A 22,810-nucleotide genomic window follows, 5' to 3' on the forward strand; every position below is an offset into this window, starting at 1 on the left:
TGAGTAAGAGAGAGGGGGAATAAAGAAGGGGGACAATAGGGAGAAGAGGAGAAAGAGAAGGGATGAATAAAGGAAAGGAAAACCGAAGGAGTAAGAACAGAGGGCAGGCAATAATAGGAAAAACGAGGACGATAAGAGCTAGGCAGGAGCAGGCGAAGAAAGGGAGAGAAAGGCTGAGCAGGGTGGGCCGCCCGCGGGGTGCGCTGACTGCGCGAGTCGGGAGACGCAGGAGCCGGGTCGCAGCCCGGAGGACGCGAGCATCCCCAGCGGTCAGCCGGGAACAAAGGCCGGCGGGGCGGTGGGGACGGGGCTGCGGGCCGCGCCCGGCCAATGAGCGGCGCCGGCGCTGGCCCCGCCCCGGGCCCCGCCCGCCGCACCCCGCGCCTCCCCGCCCCCTGCCCGCCAGCCCGGCCGCGGGCGGCTGGGGACCCGGCGCAGAGGCCGGCGCGCCGCGAGCAGGCGGGCGGGCGGGCGAGAGAGGGAGCCAGCGGGCGGGGAGGCCGCGCGCGCCGGGGCCGAAAGTTTCTCTGCCCGGCTCTCCAGCGAGAGCGAGCCGCGGACCGCGCCGCGGGGCGACCCGGCCGCAACTCTGGAAAAGGCAAGACAGAAGCACGCCGCAAAATACACTGAAAAAATTATTCTCAAGTCAGCCCCGAGGCGCAGGGGGCAGGTAAGGTGCGCTGGTCGAGGGTCTGGCTCCCCTCCGTGAAGTGTTTGCTGTTGTGGCAAGGGCGCCCCAGATTCCAGGGAAAACTGCACTCTCGCGGTTTGACAGTGCGTCCGTCCGTCTGTCCGTCCGCCACCCTGTCCGTCGGTCTTTGTCTTTCTGTGCCAATATCTGTCTAGGTGTCTTTGTCTCTGGATGTAATTGTCAGGGTCTTCTCTGCCAGGGTGGGCGGCTGCTCATCGGATCCCAGCCCGGAGAAAATTATTGTGCGTCCGTCCTTCTGTCTTTGTCTCCTGCAGACTGGGTTAGCTACTCCCAGCCCCAAATCTGATCTTGATGGACATAAATGGTTAGGTGACACTGGTGTCAGAGGTGAGGAAGCGGGAGGCGTGCCTGAGACCAGAAGGGCCCTAACCCCAGACAGAGGGTCAGACAGCTGGGGCCGGGCCACTGAACTTTGCTGTTTGCAACTTGGAAGATGTGCTGTGTCCGCACATGGTGGGGACCTGTGGGTGCAGTTAGAGGTTTGAATGTTTCACTGAAGGGGTATGTCATACGGACTGAGGTGGAGAGAGAAGGTGGTGAGGACCCCGGTGTCTGAGCGGCACCCCAGAGTTGCAGGTCCCAGGGTCAGTCCTGGACGTGCAATCCAGGCAAAGCGACGCACACTCACTCACTCTGTCTCACACACCACACTCACTTCTTTCCCGCACCCCCCCAGACAGCTAGCCCCCGAGTCTCCCACCCAGCCACGTTCACCCTGCCACACACTTAACTCCAGCAGCAACAGCAGGCACTGAAACACCAAGGGCCAGTTGATGTTTCTCTTTCTGGCTGCAAGTGGAGCAAGTGAGTGTTCTGCTCGCCCACGAGTGTGACAGGTCTGGGAAAGTGCTGGAGACTCATTAGCTTGAGTCCTCAATTGCTCAAGAACAAGGAGTGCTTAGGGACCTGCGGGTCTAAGCATTCCTGGGCTCTTCCTCTTCCATTCCATCCACACCTGCCTGCTGCCATCAGCCCCTCAGCTGGAAAACAAATGAGGGAGCCCTGGGTTCTGGAGAGCGCTTGGCAGGGGCTGCGCCAGGTAAGGATCTCCTCCTGTGTGGGAAGTGCAGCCCAGTTATGGGAGCCGAGGAGCCTAGCCACAGAGATGAGCTGCCTGCTTGGCATTTTTTCCTGTACCCGAGACCCTTGACAAGGGTTTGCTAGTAGGGACAAGAGAGCGTTTGTAACCTGAGCTTCCTCTAAGCTCAAAAACAATTTTCTGCAGGCTTGCAGGGGGGAAATGGAGGTGTTTGAAGTGTGTCTGTATATGTACACACCTGAAAAGAGGTATTAGAGACAGCGTTTTCAGACGGGAAAGGTGTTGGTGTTCAAGGATGGAGAAGAACAGAGTCTGTGGGTGGGAGGCAGTGGGCAGAAGTACATACTAATCAGGTGTGGGGTTACACCTTGTATTTATCCAGCACCTTTCTTCTGAGGGGCCTTCTGCACATAATAGACGTTATCTCATTTGTTATCTCCTTTATCGTCACAACATAACTACCAGGTTGGTGTGAGACACAGTTCACTCTCTGCATTCTACCAGTGCAGAGACTGAGACACCAGAGGGGAAGGGATTTGCCTGAGGGCACACAGTGAATGGGAGCAAAGTTAGGCTTTGAAACTGGGAGTTCACATAAGGCTTCTCAGCCGGCCAAAGGAGAGTGTGGTGCACTCTCTCTCCTGGAGGTGAGAAGAAAACCAGATGGAGAAAGAAGGGTGTCTCTCCAAGGTGTCTGTGTGCCACTCAGAGGGAGGTGGAGATATTTGATGGTCGCTAGAAATGGTTGTTACTTAGCATTTATGGTTGCCACTGTGTGCTTCACGGAGTTCAACTCCTATACCTGTTTTTAACAATTTAGCTTCTGCATTTGTGTGTCTGGAGGGGGTGCCCCCTGTCAGTTTGCGTGTGCCTCAGTAGGTGTGTGTAGGAGTGGCTGCCATAGAAGGTGTGCAGCCCTCTAGTGTATGCCAGGGAGAGCCAGTGTTTGGGGAGTGTATGGGGGACAGATGTGCCACGCAGCTGTGAGAAGTAGGTCAGCCTGAGTGGGCAAAGAGGTAGATAGATTGCAGTCATATAAAGGTAATTTTCTAGTCCTCAAAAGATATTTACATGCTTTTGTACTTATTCAACATTCATTTAATAAATAAGTTTTTGGCATCTATAAAATGCAAGGCACTGGGCTAGACACTGGGGCTGCGAAGGTAAATTAGGTAATGACGAAGAACCTATGGTTAAGCAGCTTATAGACTAGTGCAGTGGATAATATTGTAACAACCAAAAAAAAAAAAAACCAAACCCGTTGCCATCGAGTTGATTCATAGCGACCCTATAGGACAGAGTAGAACTGCCCCGTAGAGTTTCCAAGGAGTGCCTGGTGGATTTGAGCTGCTGATCTTTTGGTTAGTAGACGTAGCTCTTAACCACTCTGCCACCCATTGTAACAACAGCTAATACTATTCTCTAAGCACGCTGTGTGCCCAGTACTTTTTATTCATTATCTTATTGGTTCTCACTGCAACTCTGTAGTATATGTATGATTAGAGGGTTAAATAGGCTAGAACATGGTGGAGCAGGGACTCGAACTCAGCACCGTAAGATTCCATACTCTGGTCATTTCCACGTACCTCGTGCTACCTTTGGACATAGAAACACACCATTTCATCTGCATAGAAGATTCTTGCATCTCCTTCTCCACCTAACTGGCTCCCACTCGCACTTCAGGTTTTAACTCTGAGGATCGCTTCCCCCAGGAAACCTTCTATCCTTTCCCAAGTCGGGGTTACTAGGTGCCTTCCTCTGAATTCCTGCCTTCATTCCGTGCTATCTTGGCATTTAGCCACGTGATCCTTGAAGAGCCTGCAAAGTTCCTGGAGGCAGAGATTGTGCGGTGAATTCCCAGCTCAAAGAACAGCGTTTGGCTACTATGAGTAGGCCTTTAGTAAATGCTTGTTTAATAAATTAATGGAAGAGAGAGGAACTGTCAGAGGCCCTTGGCAGGGAGTGCTTTTCCCAACACTGTGGAGGATTTCTGCGTGGGCAGATGTTGCTGGCATGGCCTCGAACTTTCCTTCCTCTCTTATTGGGTCAGCTCCTTTAGGGCCTCTGCCTGCAGAGGGCTGCTGGGTCTCGGGCCCTGCCTCCAAAAGTTAGGGAGCCTAGGGAAAACCCAAACCCCCACCAGCCCTCTCTCCAGGTCCGTCCCTACAAAGCACAGTTGCAGAAGTAGAAGGCACTAGGCATGATCTGGACTTGGGATTTTAAATTGTGTACCCGGAATCCCAGGGGGCAGATGGTTCCAGGGTGGGCAACAATGAAGTGTTTCTGGGGCTTTGCCAACCCTGAAGATTCTAACTGCCTGGGGAGTCTTTAGGCTGATTTGCATACTAGGTCTTTGAGTTTGCTTCTAAATAATTCATTGTGCTGCTATAGTTTGAAAACCACTGATCTGAAGTGGACACTCTCACTCTGCTGTGGGGAGTATGAATTGCTACCATGTTGGGGTAATGTGGCAGTGATTTGCCCAAGGCCACACGGTTACCCGACTGCACAGAGCCGTTGCCCCCTTAATTCTCAAATTGAGGTCACCCTGTCCGTACCTTCCCAGGGGTCCAGGATGATTTTCGTTTTCCTTTCAAAGATCATTTCTCAAGCTTGGAAAACCCTACCATGCAAGGTGCCAGGAGTTGGGGGATACAGAAAATAATGACTAAAGAGTGGGTTGAGTCTAAAATTTGTGATAAGAATTGGGAAGAGAAACCAGCACACCTGAATCATCACCAGTAAATTAAAAATTGGATTGTGCTAACTTGGAGGAAGGCAGCGGCTCAGCAGGAGGGAGGTGAGCTAGAAGACACCAGAGAAGAGGTGGTAGTGAACTGAGCCTTGAAGTTGAACCTGGGGAAGATATAAATAGACCAAGCAACAGGTCATAGCTCCAAGATGCCAGTGGGGGCTGAGGAGATGAGGCTTTCTCATCCAGAGGAACCCTAGCTGGGACCTATTAGTTCCTTCTGCCCAGATCAGCAGCCATCCAGACCAGGCAGAGCTGGCAAATGAAAAATGGGATGGTGCCAGCTAAAGTCAAACTTGGCTGAGATGGACTTCAGGTTAGCTGCCTACCATGCCCAGTTTGGCAAAGCCAGCTCTGAATTGCTGCAGTTTCCATCCTACTTCTCTCACATTCTTGCTTCTGCCAGACCCTGACTTCCATCAGAAGGCCAACACCATCCCTGAGGTTGTTAGCTGCCGTCCAGTGTAGTTCACCTCGTAGCGACCTCATGTGTACAGAGTGCTCCATAGGGTTTTCAAGGCTGTGACCTTTCGGAAGCAGGTCTCCAGGCCTGTCTTCTGAGGTGCCTCCAGGTGGGTTTGAACCACCACCCTTCCGACTAGTAGTCAAGCACTTAACTGTTTGTACCATCCAGGGACTCCTACACAATCCTAGGCTTCCTGTAATAATGATTTTCATGGTCCTTTTTATTTGTATAGGACTTGGCACTTTAAGAGGGATATAATATTATTACTATTATTTAAACATTGCAGCAACTCTATGACAAGATTTCTTCCACTATTTGACAAGTGAGAGAATGGAGTGAACCTATAGGTGAAGGAATTTACCCACGATTATAAATGGAACCCTGGGATTTGAACCCAGGTGTCCTGATTCCCAATTTGGAGCTATAACCACCAAACAATCCAGTTTCATTAATTAAACAGATTTACTTTCCCTAAGTTGCTGACAGGAAACCCTGGTGATACAGTGGTTAAGAGCTGCAGCTGCTAACCAAAAGGTTGGCAGTTCATATCCACCAGGTGCTTCTTGGAAACTCCGTGGCGTAGTTCTACTCAGTCCTATAGGGTCGCTATGAGCCAGAATTGACTCGATGGCAACCGGTTTGGTTTTTTGTTGACAAGTGTTTAGTATTTTTAAAATGATAAGAACTTGGTTATTTTCATAACTACTATAGTTCAAGTGGAGCCCTGATGCAGCCGTGGTTAAGAGCTGAGGCTGCTAACCAAGAGGTCGGCAGTTTGAATCCATCAGCTTCTCCTTGGAAACCCTACGGGGCAGTCATATAGGGTCACTATGAGTTGGAATCAACTCAATGGCAGCAGCTTTTTTTTTTTATAGGTAATTCAAGTATGATGAGAGCCTTAGGGTTTTTTTCCCCATCCTCCACCCCTAACCACTTGTTATGTGTGTATGTTGAGGCCAATAAAGTATCTAGGATAATGGAATGTCTACCTTGGAACTTGGTTTAATGAGTCAAGTTTTGTAATGATCTCATCAGTAGTTTCCCAGCTGTGTTTTTAAAATAGGTGAAATATTTTAAAAACAGTCTTGGGTCAAGTAAGTTCGAAAACCTTCTTGTAATTTTGTTAATTAAATTTATTATTGTCACTTATCTCTTTATAGTTTGTTAGTTCGCAAGTTTAGTCCACTCCACGTTGAAATTATAGCATAGTTTACTTTCACAGAATCTGAATTGAGGACATTTCATTGGGATACCAAAATGTATTCCGTATTCTATTTCAGTGTTTCTACCTTGCCCAAAAGCAGTTAAGTTCAAGACAAAAATGTCTCCTTACTCACAACTTAAGCAGTGTGTGGAAGCTAGACTTTGATAAGAAAAGAACTGGATGGAGCGTGGGTGGGAAAGAGGGTGCAGTAGGTAGTGAAGGTGGATGGGGGAGAGAGGAGGACAGAGATAGAATGTAATTATGTGTGTTAGCTAACAGCTAAAGCTAATTGCTCTAATCAATCCCGCAGAGAGGTGATTTTTCTTACTAAGTGAAAGGCCAAATTGGTGTCGGAACAGATGTGATGTGAGTAGCATCCAGGAACAAAGGCAGTAAAGAGCTGCTGTACCCAGATCACTGATAAATTTGCTTCCATGTAAGTTAATCGCTGAGGGAGAAGATCACTGCCTTCAGGGTGGCTGCCAGAACACACACACATAGGACATACATGCGCACACACACACATTCATTCATCTATTCTTGGCGTCTTTCCCTCTGAGACATGCTCTCCTGTGACACTGACACTCATAATCCCAAGTCCATCACATAACATGAATCCTCAGGGACACCACCATGTCAGGGCCTGGAAGGTCCACATCTCTGTCTACCTGGGCTGGCCTCTCTGTGGCATGATTGGAGGTGTGCTCAGGAAGTCCCCTCCCGATACCACAGAACCTCAAGTTCTACCATTGCCAGAGAGGGTTGCCATCAGCCATTGAGAACTACAGATCCTCCCAGGCAGAGCAACAGCCACTTAAGGAGGGACTGGTCTAGGTAAACCTCCCAACCTGGGGGTGTAGGAGGACAGAGGCTTCTGGAGGATGGGGAACTGGTCGGAGAGCAGAGGTAGGGGCAGGAATTGTTCTGAAAAAAAAAAAAACAGTTGCCCATTGAGTCAACTCTAACTCATGACCCCGTGCGTGTCAGAGTAGAACTGTGCTTCATAGAGCTATCAGTGGCTGATTTTTTGGAAGTAGGTAGCCAGGGCTTTCTCGGTACCTCTGGGTAGACTCAAACCTCCAACCTTTCAGTTGACAGCAAAGCACATTAACTGTTTGCTAAACCAGAGACTTCACTCTAAAAATGGATCCCACCAGTACTACAACTTTGCCTGGTTGGTGGGGTTCTACAGCCTACCTTTGACCTTAGTAGTCTTTTTCACTCCCCTCCCCCTACTCTCCCTACCCCACAGACTACTACACCTTGGCGTCTAAAGACAGACCTTTCTCCAGTGAGTGATTCTCAGATTCAGTACATAAACTTGCAGAGAACGGAGGCAGTCCCTGCCCAGAGGCAAACATGGGCACAGTTGTGCACTTGGCCCTGGCTGGTCTGTTAGCTTTGAGGGCATCTCCACTCTCTTTGCTGTTGCAAAGCCATTTGCTGCTAAATCACCCTCCTCTTGGCACCCTGGACTGCTAAATTAGTCTCAACTTGCTGTACTTCCACCCACCACCTTAGTCATTATTCGCTGGCAGCATTCAGAGAGTGGGTGTAAAGCAGCCGAACATTATATTCCTGCAGAAAAAAGAGAGAACTGAGTATAGACATGCAAGGAGAGGGTAGAGGGAGAAGAGAGAAGGAGGTGAGAGAGCTAAGGAGGCAGGGCAACAAAGCTTTGGGGTATGCCAGCACCTTCCCTGGTGACCCCAATGACACAGGATGACAGGGGCCGGTTATAGGTGAGTGGATCTGGTTCAGGAGGAGGAAAGGCAGGCATTCTGGGGTGAGGGGGCACCCTCATGACTGAGGGCTGACTGAAGGCTGACTCTCAGCCATGGCGGGAGAGAACTCCAATCTCCGTGAACATTCTGTTCTCTGAATTCTGCAGGACATACTGTCACTCCCATTGAAGTGTCTGTTCCCATGTGTTAGTGTTTAGCTTTTTATGTCTACTCTTCCTCCCTGCCTTGGTTATAAACTTGAAGGTGAAGTGTGCCTTATGCCTCTGGTGTATGGCACTGGGCCCTTGGCAGAGTCAGGGCTCAGCCCCAAATGTCTGAGACTGATGCTGGTGAGGCTTACGTTGGCCCTGCCTACCCAGCCATTTCAGATCTCCCAGTGCTGCCTGAGGGAGTCCTTGGGTGGAACATGTGGTTAACGTACTCAGCCATTGAAAATCCTATGGAGGATAGTCCTACCCCGACGTACATGGGGTGGCCATGAGTCGGTCAACTCAATAGCAACTCATCTAACTGCTATCCCACAAGGTCCCGGGTGCACAAATGGTTTCTGCTTGGCTACTAACTGAAAGGTTCGTGGTCCAAATCCACCCTGGCGATCTGCTTCTGAAAAATCAGCCATTGAAAACCCTATGGAACGCAATTCTGTTCTGACACGAGAGTCACAATTGACTCAACAGCCACTGTTTCTGCCCCCCTCCCCCCACCAGGGCCACAGAGTAAGGAGACCCAGGTAGGTAAGAGGAGAAAGAATAAGAAGGAAACTTCTAGGGCTTGGTCTTCCGTCTCAGTGAGAAAGCCTCAGGGAGGGAAGGGGTTACACCACAGGAGAACAGACCAGCTAGGAAAGCAGAAACTTAGAGGACCTTCTGTCCTGATGACCATCTCCCACTGGATGGGGCTCTCTTGGCTCATCTAGCGACCTGGCACTTCGCTGTGGCTGGCAGGAGGCGAAGAACAGAGTTGTTTCTCGTGTCAAGCAGTGGGTACAGCATCAGAGAGCAGGGTGACCTTGACAAGAGGTTCTTAGAGTCACGATAACATTTTCTCAGTCTCCCAGGGTGAGGTTAGAAGGGGAATGAGTACCTCCCCGAGCTGGCTTGGGACCTGGTGAACCCGTGACTCAGGATCCTTCCCTCCCACCCTCTGCTTGAGGGTGTTCTTGGGAAAACCCTGGGAACAGAAGCCTCCCCACAGCCAGGGAGAGAGGACACTTTTGGAACCATGCTGAGAACAGGAGGGGCAGATGTCTGGGGGAGTGAGCCCTTAGGCTGCTGTTGACCTTCTGCCCTGCCCCTCTCTAAGAGAAAGCCCCAGCCCCGGGTGTCTCCAGGAGGCCTGTTCTGAAGCCGGCCTTGCCCTTGAGCATGAATGTCAGGGGTAGCAGGCCTCAGAAGGCCAGTGCGAGCACTCAGAGCAGTGTCCTTTATTTATTGCAACCTTCAGACACTGCCAGCTTGGACCCCCTTGCTCCTCCCCCTGGAAAGGCATCTGAGCAGTGCAGGTGGAGGAGGCAGGGAAGGACTGGACGGTGCTCGCATCTAGAGGAGGCAACCCCCGCCCCCCCCCCCCCCCCCCCCGAGATCACATTCCCCCAGCCCTAACGCCACTGTGGCGCCAGCAGACAAACCGCACTGCAGGCAGGTGGGAAAACAAGAGAGGCAAGGCTCAGCCCCCAGCCTCCACCTGCAGTGTAAAGCGAGCTCCCCACTGAAGGAGGCCCGCGAAGGATCCCAGCTGTCTTGACCCCTCCCTCTGTGGCCTGCAGCTGCCCCAGTTCAAAGGATCTGCAGCCGGCTGACTGGGCGGGTAGATGGGCAGGCTTTTCTTGAGACTAAATGTCCTCATCTAGCCAACTGGGAGCACCAGGCTCTCAGCTCCCCTGAGCCTTCTAACAATACCTCAGGCATCTGTTGATTTAGACTCTTTCTCTTGATAATGGAGTTATCTTTATAGGAGAACCACAGACGGGACCCCCAAGTCTAGGGTTCCAAGATTGATTAGGAAACTAAAGAGCCTGCTTTGAAGAAATGTCAAATACTCTATATAGAAACGGAAAATTTCAGGGCTGGAAGGATCTGTAAATATCATTCTATCCAGTCCCTCTGCCCCTGCTCTCCTCCCCCCCCCCGCCCCCGCAAAAAATTCATTCTCTAAAAAATGCTCTTTTCTACTCACCTTCAAGAACTCCTGCTCTGGGCTCCAGAAGCCCAGTTCTTTCTACTTTAGTTCCATTCTTTTAAAGTCATTGAATGCTAGGTTCACACAGAGCACTCTGCCAGATACTGGAATGCGTGAAGGTGAGCTGGGCACAGACCCTGCCACAAGGAGTCACAGATCTGGTTGGTTGTTTTTTAAATAATATTTTATTGTGTGTTTGGTGAAGGTCAACACAGCGGTTTAGATTCCCATTCAATAATTTCTACACAAATTGTTCTGTGACACCAGTTATATTACTGGTCTGGATTTGAGGGATGAGACAGATAATATAAAAAAATCAATGTACAAAGCAGCATCAGTATAAAAAGTCTTCATAGAAGATGTGAAACTTGAGAAGGGCCTTGAAGGCTCGATGCGATATTAGACCGGGTGGAGGGGGTGGCAAAGATAGAGGAGGGCAGGTAGTGGGGAAATAAACCTGAAGAGGCAGAATGAGGAGGGCCTTGCATACCTAGCTCAGGAGCTTGGATGTTATTTGGTAGGCAATAGGGAGCCATTGACAGTTTTGGGTCAGAGAAGTGCCATAGCAGACACTGGTTTTAGGAAGTTAATCTAGCAATGGAGTGTAGAATGGATTTGAGGGTGGAAAGACTTCTTTCTAGAAATAACTGTATTTATCAGACTGCCTTTCCATCCTCATCCTTTATCTGCTAGTTGATAGTACGTGTTCTCAGAGATCTTAGGCAGCTTGGAAATATTTGGGACAGCTGAGGCTTCAAGGAGAGGGAAGTTCTTAGTCCAAGATCAAACAGTAGGTCCGTGGTCAAGGTACCGGATCTAGGACTTATTTATAACAGCGTACATGGGTAACAACTCCCCTACTTAGGGCCTGGAAGGATCACAGAGGGTTTTTTTTTTTCTTTTTTTAATGGATAGAGACACTGAGAAGGAAAGGGACTTGATAAGGTCCCTCAGCTGGTTGGTGGCAGAGCCAGGACTAGTGCTCCCAGTTCATGGCTCTTGTCGCTACACTCACTGCAAAAAACCAGTTGCCGTCGAGTCTTTTCCAACTCATGGCAACCCTGTGTGTGTCAGAGTAGAACTATGCTCCATAGGGTTTTCAGTGGCTAATTTTTTAGGAATAAATCACCAGGCTTTCTTTGAAGGCACCTCTGGGTGGACTCAAACCTATTGGTTAACAGCCAAGCATGTTAACAATTTGTACCACCCAGGGACCCCCCTTTTTTTCCACTGTATCCACTGCTAATTGTGGTTGAGGACCGAAGGGCCAGTAGAACTCAATTGGATCCTCATACCTGAGTGTTAGGCAAGCTTGCCCCAAGGGACATACAAGAATGCAGCAATAGTGAGATGTTTTCAGTCTGTGTGGAATTTTCTCCCCACCCAAGTCAAGGGAGTCCCTGGACAGCTGATACCCACAATCTCCATTTTTTTCTGTCCTCTCTTCTTTCTTTTCCCCTGAGTGTGTGAGGCATGTTATTTCCTTCTATTCCTCCTTTTCCTTATTCTAAGGATTCTGAGAGGCTTCCCAGATAATGTGACAGCGAAGGCTTCCTATGGCACTCCGTAGTTGCCACCAGTTGGTACCTTTCAAAAACAAGTTCTTTGCCTTTCTCATATGTGCACACAGCATAAACCAAACCCAAACAAAATGGGAGAGTTGCTGGGTGCCAGTCAGCTGCACTAACCACCCAGAGTGTTGACACCACATAGGGAGAGATTCCCAGACAGGAGGCAGATGCACGCCCAGACGCCAGGTGGGGTGTCACTGACAGGGCGGGAGCAGCGGACTCGCCAAGCAGTGGCATCCCTCAGCCTCAGAAGAGCAAGGTGCCTGAGGTCTCCCTGTCTACAGCTCTGAAGCTCTCAAAACATTTCCCATTTTCTTTGGGCAGGTTCCTCAACCTGGTACCTACCCAAAGAGCCTCCTTCTTGCCAGCTAAAAACCCAGCTGGTCAAGGGAGGAGTGAGATTGTGGCACTGTCACTGTGAGGCGTGGGCTTGCCTGTTTTACAGTGAGGTGACACTTGGAGCTACGACCTTCCTTAGGAAACACCTCTGACCAGCCATTCTCCCTTAGTCTCTCAGAGGGGTTAATCCTCACCTTGACAGCAGCCTGCAGCCCTGGTAGAGAGAGCTGTGAGTCTGAAAGGACGTGCGCTTTTTTAAGCTTCTCAACCCTGCAGGCTAGGTGAGGAGTAGACACTGGAAAAAAACATGGCTTTTGGAATCAGAGAGACCAGTGTTCAGATCCCAGCTCTGCTACCTATTTTAGCTGTGCAGCTTTAGGCTAGTCACTTAGCCTCTCTGAGCCTCTCGGTTTTCTCTTCTGTAAACTGTATTGTGTCTCATACAGAATTTTTGTGGAAAGTACAAGAGCCAAGAAAAGGAAAAGCATGTGAAACATAATAGCCAAAACCAAACCCATTGCCACTGAGTCAATTCTGACTCATAGTGACCCTGTAGGACAGAGTAGAACTGCTCTATAGAGTTTCCAAGGAGTGGTTGGTAGATTCAAACTGCTGACCTTTTGGTTAGCAGCCGTTGCTCACTGTAGCTCTTAACCACTTTGCCACCAGGGCTTCGTGAAACATAATAAGAGCCCAATTTATGTCAGCCCCACCCCACCCCATCAGCTCCGAGTGAAGGAAGTGGGGCATGAGTCTGCCAGATACCGGAAAGTGCAACGGTGAGCAAGACACAAGACCCTGCCACAAGGAGTCACTGATTGGTATTGGGGGATGAGACAGATGGGAAGGACATTGCAGGAGGATTGTGAGCCCTTGTCATGGGAACATGTTGAGGGGTCAGGGAGGGGCAACAGTGGCCGTTGCCCTCTTATCCACATACTGTGGGGAAGGGAAAACAACATGGGAAGAAATAATTTCCACCTTTGTCACTCTGGATCTCCATTTACGTTGTCGATTTGACTAAATTAACATAGACTAGAGGCTTTTTTTTAGAGGCTTATGAAGTTATGGAGAACAAATGAGTGTGACCCCTTGAGTGTCCTGAGGTCCAGACTCTGGTTGTTAAAGTCTCTTGCTCTGATTGGCTGATACCAACTATGTGTGAAGGGGAGGTGGAGGTGAGGGGAGAGGGTGGGCTGGGAGACCCTCCAAGTCAGCTGGGCTTTCCCTCCAGCCTCATGAAGGACCACACAAAGTCATCTCGAGCAGGTGGGTGTTGAATGGAGCTTAGGGAAGGAAGATTTTTTCCCCCAGGGTGAGTGCCTGGATAGAAGGGGGTTTGTACTCTACTCTCTTCTTTCTTCCTGTCTCTTGCTTCAAAGCCAGTGTCTTTCCCATCTGGATCATTTTCTGGATTATGTAGCACATAAGGTCAGGAAAGAGGGAGAAAGAAAAACAAATAAGGCGAAACTTCTTTGCTCTCCATTCAGTTTATGGAGGTTGCACAGATGGGAGAGAGGCCAGGTCTGGCTGAGTCTCACAAAGGAGAATGCAAAAGACATGTCCGGGTCTCATTCTGCTTGGAAATTGAAGAAACATCTCTTCTGCCTAAATAGCATTAAAGGAGATGCGGGCAGCCTGAGTGAACCAAGGAGAAGCTGCTCCTGTTTGAGACATGCTGTTCCTACCAGGGACGCATACACGGATCCATCCTACCATGTGAGATGACAGGCTGCAGTTTAATGCACCTTCCAGAGAGCTCAGTATCGCTTTCCTTCTCCTCCTCTTTTTTTTTTTTTTTAACTTTAAGGAAATTTTCACTTTAATGGTGTGGCCCAGAGAGTTGACATGACATCCTCCGATGCACACAACTGTTAGGTGCCTCTGATCTGACTTGAGAACCGGCATCTTCAGAGTCTAGTGGTTTCTCCATTCCAGTGTGTTGTTGTCTTTTGGGGAGAAGGCGATGCCTGTACCAACATGGCATTCACGTTGCTTTCGGAATGCCTAGGGGAGTGGATGCTGTATTATTTGTGCAACTCAGTTGCAGGGCCATCTGATTCCAGGACTAAGAGTGCTTGAAGAGATCTCAGAGAGCTGCCCAGAAACAAAGGAGGCCATGGGACTGCCCTCCAGGCGGTCTCAGCCCTCCCCCTCTAAATTATGTGGTGGCAGGAGCCTCCCACCTGTGGGATTGAGACACAGAGTTCAAAGGCCTGCCCTTTGCGCAGTTCCAGGGACAGCTATTAAACTCCCACTTGACCTTGCTTTGTGGATTCAGAAGCTGATGAGAGATGTGGAACTTAAAGAAATACAAGGCAGGGATTAGACCACACTCATTGGCATAAAGCGATTTTTGGGAAACCTGCCAACAGTCAAAAATAACGGTGCTACCTTGATGCTACTGCTTAAGATAGATGTCTCCATCCAGTAGGGTCCTAGAGAGATGCATCTCAGGCAGGGAAATAGAATAAAGAGGTGGCAGCATAAACACAGAGCCCCTCACCTCTTCTTTTCTGCCAGCCAACTGAGAGCTGTGCTCATTGCCTGAGCCCAGAACAGCTGAGGAATGGCGGCAGGTGAGAAGAATTATGGGGCAGGTCTAGTTGCAGTGTTGGTCTCCTGCCTTGCCTAGACCTGTGCTAGCTGCACAGGCTTCTGGGGCAGCCAGGATAGGCATCTGCAGGCACAGAGTATCATGGAGACTCAAATGATCAGCTACCTGTCTGCTTGACCTACTTTTCCTGAGGGTCAGTGTGGTCATTAAGGTTGTGTGTCAACCTGGCTGGGCCATGATTCTCAGTGGTTTGGCAGTTATGATGTAGTTTGGCAGTCATATAATGATGTGATCACTTCCATGGTAGGATCTGCTGTTAGTAGCCAGTTAGTTGAAAGGGAGTTTCCTTGGAGTTGTGGCCGCCATCCGATATAGGTGGACTTCCTGGCAAGGCTCGTGGGCTTTTGCTTGCTCTGGATCCTGCAGCTGGCTCCTGTTCATTTGACCTCTGGTTCTTGGGACTTGAGTTAGCAGCTTACCTGCTGATCTCAGGATTCATCACCCTCTGCAGCCTGTGAGCCAGAGGACCATTGTCTGACCTGCCGATCTTAGGTTCTCCAGACCCTGCAGCTACGTGAGTCAAGAGAGGCCTCCAGCCTGACCCACGGGCTTGGAACTTTCCAGCCTCTGCAACCGCAGGAGCCATTTCCTTGATGTAAATCTCTCTCTTTTGCTTTCTGTACCTCTTTCTGTCTATATGTATGTATATATAAAGATGCTTCGCTGGTTTTGCTTCTCTAGAGAAGCCAGCCTAAGGCAGTCATAAAGGGCTTTTAGGATCTCAACCTTTGCAGGCAAATATGTTTCCGCAGCGAGTGATAATGGGGTGGCTTCAGAAGGTTAAGTTTGTTTTCTAAGGGTGGTGACTCTGAAGGTTTCTCTTGCCAGAGGGCCTTGCAGTCACGGAATGTTCAGTGCGTACCAGACCCATGCAGTACAAACATTGCTTGGTGCAAAGCAGACTGCGCTATTTCAAGCTCACTCTTCCTGCCCCAAGCTACTAAGCCGAGACATACGCTGGATTCCTCCACCCTGTCCTCCTCCCTCCACTCCCTGGACACAGTTTTTTCAAGGAAGTGGGATACAATGGGCTGAATAGTGGTGACAAGAGACAGAGAAGGCAGATGCCACTCATACTGCAGCCCAAGAGGAAGTTAGGTCAGAGACCCATCAGAAATACCCCTGGATCACATTAACAGCAGCAACTGGAGAGGTTAGATAGGAATCTTAGTGGTCAGGGAGTTTATGCTAATGGGGGAGAAATAATTCGGAAAAGGAAGGTGAGAACGGTCTCCCACACAGCTTGAGGAGTATAATGAATGACTAAATTGTACGTGTAAAAATTATTGAGTTGGTTTATGTTTTGCTGTATATATTCTCAACAACAACAAAATAAAGTTCTTTGGAAAAAAAGAAATACCCCTGGGGAAAGATGAGACTTGTCTGATCTCATCTACCCGAGGAGCTAGCTGGCTGGTGTTAGCTGCTATTAGTGGTTGTGACTCAGCAAAGATGCAGAGGGGAAAGAAGAGATGGCTCCCAACCAAAACTCCCTGGCCCCTAACTTTGGTGAAGGGGAAGACAGTACACAATACTGGGGAAGCCAGCACAACTTGACCAAGGCAAGGTCATGGAAGCTCCATAGACACATCTAAACTCCATAAGGGACCAAATTACTGGGCCGAGGGCTAGGAGGAACCATGGTCTCGGGGGAATATCTAGCTCAATTGGCATAACATAGTTTACAAAGAAAATGTTCTACATCCTACTTTGGTGAGTAGCATCTGGGGTCTTAAAAGCTTGTGAGTGGCCATCTAAGATACTCTACTGGTCTCACCGTGTTAGCAAGGGAGAATGAAGAAAACCAAAGACACAAGGGAAAGATTAGTCCAAAGGACTGGCAGACCACAACTACCACAGCCCCCACCAGACTGAGTCCAGCGCAATTAGATGGTATCTGGCTACCACCACTCACTGCTCTGACAGGGATCACAATAGAGGGCACCGGGCAGAACTGGAGAAAAACGTAGAACAAAATTCTGACCCACAAAACAAAACAAAAGACGAGACTTACTGGTCTAATAGATACTGGAGAAACCCCAAGAGTATGGCCCCCGGACACGCTTTTAGCTCAGTAATGAAGTCACTCCTGAGGTTCACCCTTCAGCCAAAGATTAGACAGGCCCATAAAACAAAACAAGACTAAATGGGCACACCATCCCAGGGGCAAGGACGAGAAGGCAGGAGGGGACAGGAAAGCTGGTAATGGGAAACCCAAGGTCTAGATGGGGAGAGTGTTGACATGTCGTGAGGTTGGCAACCAATGTCACAAAACAATAGGTGTATTAATTGCTTAATGAGAAACTAATTTGCTCTGTAAACCTTCATCTAAAGTACAAAAAAAAAAAAAAACCACCCTGGCCCCTCAGACCCTCTGTAGCACCAAGGCCACACACACACATATACACACACATACGCACGCTCACCCTCTTCTGGCTGCCTTGTGACTTCCCTTTGTGCAGTGTGTTGAGTTCTTCCTATGTGGCAGGCTCTGTGCTTAGGCACTAGGGATAGAGTGGTGAACAGAACAGACAGTGCCCTGTCCTCAAGGACTTAGTAGTCTCTTTGGTGGGGCGATAATTGCTAAGTACCTTAAGAGCAATTCCCACAAATGATGGATGGATGATTACTAATCTTTTGAAAGCTAATATCTAAAGGCCCCAAATGGAAGTGCCCCCAGTTCTTTAGGCAATGAAAGAAAAGAAATAGAACCCAGGACCCTACAAAGTTAAGAGAAAAATATATGAGAGTTTGAGCGTAGAGTTAGAGGCCAGCAATCTAGCCGCGTCTTGAGTCACCAAGGTCTTTATGTTAAAAAAAAAAAAAAAAGTGACCATTTATTAAGCCCTTAATTATATCCCAGGCTCTTTACAAATAAAATGTCACTGGTTACTTACAAGAACTCTATGAGGTAGGTACTGTTAGCTCCAGTTTACAGATAAGGAGACGGGAGCCTGGAGAGGCTGCAGCCTTGGTCCAACCAAGACTAGAGGGTGAAAGGGATGACAGGCTGAACCCAGGGGGACAGGGCATGGTAGGAGGCGGAACAGGGGCGGTGGGGTAGGGTTAGGGTGAGGTCTGAAAGAGCAGGGAAGCTTGTGAAGAGAAGGGCAGGGGTCACTGGCCTGTGGTGAGGACTGTCCTGGGCGGAGAGCCCTCTGAGGGAAGAGCGAATAGTGTGGTGTGGCCAGAGCGCTGGTGACTGGGAACCTGGGTTTGAAACTGGATACTACCACTTGCCAGATGTAAAACCTGAGACCTCATTTCTGCATCTATCAGATGAAATAGTAATAATACTTACCCTGTGGATTGATGTGAGGCTTGCACCGGATCACATGTGTATGGAGTTTATAGTCCCATACCCAGTGCACAGGAAACACTCCATCAGTGGGAACATAGGAGAAACACTCTCTCCTTGCTGGACACCCACAGGCAGGTGGCTCTGCTGCTTTAGCTTGGGAGTCTGCCTCTGGCCAGAGGTGATGGGTGAGGGGCGGTAAGCTGTCTCCTCACAGCCTTTCCTGGGTATTGGCGACCCCCTTCCTGAGCCGTGGGAGGTTTCAGAGCAGACTCTTGACAACATCCAGGTCCTGATTCCTTAGCGGGGCGGTGATTTAAGAATCCCCCAGCTGTGGTAGGGGAGGCAGCCAGCAGGGAGGCAAGCCCTGCTTAGCCAACCTGCCAACACCGTTACAGCTTCTCTCCCTCTTCTCTCTCTTGCCCTCTTTTTGGGGAGGGGAAAAGGCTTGCTAGGCCTTTCTGAGACCGATTTGGAGGAGCTAGGACTAAGCCCATGAGGGCAGGGGAAGGCAGGAGCTGGACAGACATCACAGTACTGCTTCCCGCCCCCGCCCCCTGCCATGAGGACCTCAGCCAGGAGCACCCTGAGTGGAGGATGTCCCATCTCAGTGGTGGCACAGCTGCAGGTGGCCTAGGGGAGGGGAAGGAGGCCGTGCAGCATTCTTTCTCCTCCTTCATTCACTTCCCTGCTCCACCTCTGGGCCTCATCCTAGGAGCACTGCCAAAGCCACCCTACCACCCCTGTCCCAGAGATGGCACAGGTTCTGCCATATAGGGGTGGAGTCAAGAACCAGGATGAGCTCATGAATATTCTTAAGAGCCAGGAAGGAAAGGAGGGAGGAAGGGCGAGAAGGAGGTGAGTAGGCAAGATTTAGCTTCTGGCCTTGCACTCCTTACTGACCCAACTCTGCAGAGCTGCAGGTGTGTCAGCCTGTGCTAACAGCAAAGGATCGCAAGCAGCTAGGAGTCAGAGCCTGAGCCTTGGAGGGCTCGAGCCCCAGCGAGACGCCAATCTGCTTGGCCGAAAGAGTGTGCATAGCACTACGTGGAAAGTCAGGGTCGTCAGTGCCTGCTTAGGAACTCCCAGGACTTCTCAAAATGACGTTAGTGGGTTTCAGTCCTGACTCTGCCTGCCCTTCATCGCCCTGTGCTGTCTGACAGGTTCTTCTCTCAGCCTTTTTGCCCCATTGGTAACTTGGGAAGGAAGAACCACCCTTCAGGGATATCGTGAGAATTTTTTTTATTTTTTATTTTTTTATTAACTTTTATTGAGCTTCAAGTGAACGTTTACAAATCAAGTCAGACTGTCACATATAAGTTTATATACATCTTACTCCGTACACCCACTTGCTCTCCCCCTAATGAGTCAGCCCTTCCAGTCTCTCCTTTTGTGACATTTTTGCCGAGAAATTTTTTTTAAGTTATGCTTTTATTCAAGTATAACATGCCTGCGGAAAGGTGCACAGATCATGGATGAGTTTTCAAAATTTTCATATAATCAGAACCCAAGTCAAGTGATAGAGCATTACAAGTACCCCAGAAACCCATCCGATTCCCCTACCAATCAGTAGCACCCCCCCCAGCCTTTCCTGAAACTGTATGTATTTATTTATTTTTTTACCTCTTTTTTGACCTTCTGTTCAGTGGAATCACACAATAGTACTCTTTTGTGAGAGCTTCATTGGTGGTGTTGTGTGTACCAGTAGGTCTGTGGTTCGCATTGCTCCATAATGTTTCACTTGTTCGTTCTACTCTTGACGGGCTCTTAGGGTTCCAGACATGTCCAGTTTGGGGCTATTACACATGGTAGTGTTAGGTCTTTCAGTAAACACGTATGAACATTGCTCCTAGGTGAATATCTAGGGTGAATATCTAGGAATGGAACTGCCGGGTCATAAACCTCCCCCCCAAAAAAAAAACTAAACCTTTTGCTGCTGAGTAGACTCCAACTCATAGAAACCCTATAGGACAGAGTAGAACTGCCCCATAGAATTTCCAAGGAGTGCCTGGTGGATTTGAACTGCTGACCTTTTGGTTAGCAGCCATAGCACTTCACCACTGCACTACCAGGGTTTTCTGCTGGGTCACAAGTTGTGCGTATGTCAAGCTTTAACTTCGTTATTGATAGTTGCATCAAGTGGGTTCCATCTCATGGTAACCTTGTGTAAAAAGCACGAAACATTACTGGGTCATATGCCATCCCTGGGTGGTGCAAACGGTTTGTGCTTGGCTACAAACCAAAAGGTTGGTGGTTCAAAGCCACGCGGCAGCACCATGGAAGAAAGGCCTGGCGATCTGCTTCTGTAAAGTTATAGCTAAGAAAACTATATGGGACAGTTCTCCTCTGTAACATGAGCTTGCCATGAGTCAGAATTGACTTGCCAGGAGTGTTTTTGTTTTTGTTTTTAACCTCATGGGAAGAGGCTGCTGATATTTATTTAATTAATTACCACTAGATAATGACAGCTTTTTTTTCTTGCCAACAACTAACATTTATCAAGCCTCTGTGATGGTTAAGACCAAAAGGTTGGCAGTTCAAATCCACCAGCCACTCGTTGGAAACCCTACCAGGCAGTCCTGCTCTGTCCTATAGGGTTGCCACAAGTCGGAACCGACTCAAGTACAACGGGTTTGGTTTGGTGTTTTTTTTAATTATTTATTGTGCTATAGGTGAAAGTTTACAGCTCAAGTTAATTTCCCATACAAAAATTTTATACACATATTGTTATGTGACCCTAGTTGCAGTCCCTATAATGTGACAGCACGCTCCCTGTATCCACCCCGGTTTCCCATGTCCATTCAACTAGCTCCTATCCCTCATTGCCTTCTCCTCCCACCTCCAGACAGGACCTGTCCATTTAGTCTCCAATATCTTCTTGGACTAAGAAGCACACTCTTCCCAAGTATTATTGTTTCTTCTTTTGGTGCCATCTTCATGATTGTTGGTTTGTTTGAGTCCATTGCTGTGGCTTTTGCGTCAGTCCATTCCATTGAGGGTTTTGCTCATTTTTGCTGACCCTTTACTTTACCAAACATGGTGTCCTTTTAATAGATACTACCAAACATTTTCCCAGGGTGGCTGAGCATTCTTTCATTCCCACCAGCAGTGTGTGAAAGTTTCACTTGTTCTACATCCTTGTCAGTGTACTGTTAGGCTTTTTCATTTTAACTGTATTAGTGGATGTATGTTGTTGTTAAGTGCAGTCGAGTTGATTCTGACTCATAGCTACCATATGGAACAGAGCAGACTAGCCCCATAGGGTTTCTAAGCCTGTACTCTTGATGGATGCGGACTGCTACATCTTTCTCCTGCAGAGTGGCCAGTGGGTTTAAATGCCAACCTTTTTGTTCAAGCTGAGCGCTTAACCATTGCACCACCAGGACTCCTTCAGTGGGTGTGTAAAAAACAAACAAACAAACAAAAAAAAACCAAACCCGTTGCTGTCAAGTTGATTCCGACTCATAGCGACCCTATAGGACAGAGTAGAACTGCCCCATAGCGTTTCCAAGGAGCACCTGGCGGATTTGAACCGCCGACCCTTTGGTTAGCAGCCATAGCATTAACCACTACGTGACCAGGGTTTCCAGAGGGTGTATAACAACAAACAACAACAGTGGTATTTAATCATAGATTTCATTTTCATTTCCTGATGTCTAAACATGGTGAGCATCCTTTTATAAGTTTATGGGCCATTTGCATATCATCTTTTATGAAGCACCTGTTCAAATTGTTTTCTCATTTTTCCATTGAGTTTCTGTCTTATTATTGATTTACAGGAGTTCTTTTTCTATTCTGGATACAAGCTCTTTGTCAGATACATATATTACAGAAATCTACTTTCATTCCATGGCTTGCCTTTCCACTCTCTTAATGGAGACCTTTGATAAAGATAACTTCTTAATTTATCAGTATTTTTCTTTTATGATTAGCACATTTTATTCCTGATTAAGAAACATTTGCCTGTCAGAAGTCACAAAGATGTTCTGTGTTTTTTTCCTAGCAGCTTAATTGTTTTATGTTTTACATTTATGTCTGCAGTCCATCTAGAATTGTTATGCATACATAGTGTGAAGTAGGAGGCAAGATTTTTTTTTTTTTTCCCTAGAGGGACACCAGTTAATCCAGCTCCAATTAATAAAAAGAGCTTGATTTCTCACTGCTCTGCAGTGCCACCTTTCTCATAAATCAAGTGACCATGTATGCGTATGTCTGTTTCTATACCCTGTTCTGTTCCTTTGGCCAACTTCCCTGTGAGCCCTGCTGACGCAGTGGTTAAGAGCTCAGCTGCTAACCAAAAGGTCAGCAGTTTGAATCCACCAGCCACTCCTTGGAAACCCTTTGGGGCAGTTCTTCTCTGTCCTATAGGTTGCTATGAGTTGGAATTGACTTGATGGCAACTGGTTGGTCAACTTCTCTACCTTTACACCAATGCTGCATTGTCTTCATTACTGCTGTTTCATAACAAGTCTTGAGATCTGGTAATGTATACCTTCCAGCTTTATTCTTTTTCAAGATGGTCTTGGTTGTTCTGGGCCCTTTGCATTTCCATATGTAAGCTGCTGGGATTTTGGTTGGGATTGTATTAAACCTATAGAATTTTTATTTTAATTGTGCTTTAGGTGAAAGTTTATAGCTCAAGTCAGTTTCTCACAGAAAAATTTATACACACACTGTTATGTGACCCAAGTTGCCATCCCTACAATGTGGCAGCACACTCCCCCCTTTCACCCTGGACTTCCCGCATCCATTCACCCAGCTCCCATCCATTTCTGCCCTCTCATCTCGCCTCTGGGCAGGAGCTGCTCATTTAGTCTCGTGTATCTACTTGAGCTAAGAAGCACGCTCTTTACAAGTATCATCCTATGTCTAGTCTAATCTTTGAAGAG

At 48.4% G+C, this 22,810-nt stretch overlaps 1 protein-coding gene across 1 annotated transcript in view; it reads left to right on the forward strand.

Moving 5' to 3' along the window:
- Window positions 1-495: 495 nt before the first annotated feature.
- The window catches only part of LZTS1 (leucine zipper tumor suppressor 1), a 67,022-nt gene continuing 44,707 nt past the window's right edge, over window positions 496-22,810 (forward strand). The window contains exon 1 of the mRNA XM_064272731.1: window positions 496-670. The gene's annotated coding sequence lies outside the window, so the exon portion shown is untranslated. The remainder of the gene's footprint in view (window positions 671-22,810) is intronic.

Source organism: Loxodonta africana, chromosome 19, assembly GCF_030014295.1.
Source record: "Loxodonta africana isolate mLoxAfr1 chromosome 19, mLoxAfr1.hap2, whole genome shotgun sequence".
NCBI classification, from domain to species: Eukaryota; Metazoa; Chordata; class Mammalia; order Proboscidea; family Elephantidae; genus Loxodonta; species Loxodonta africana.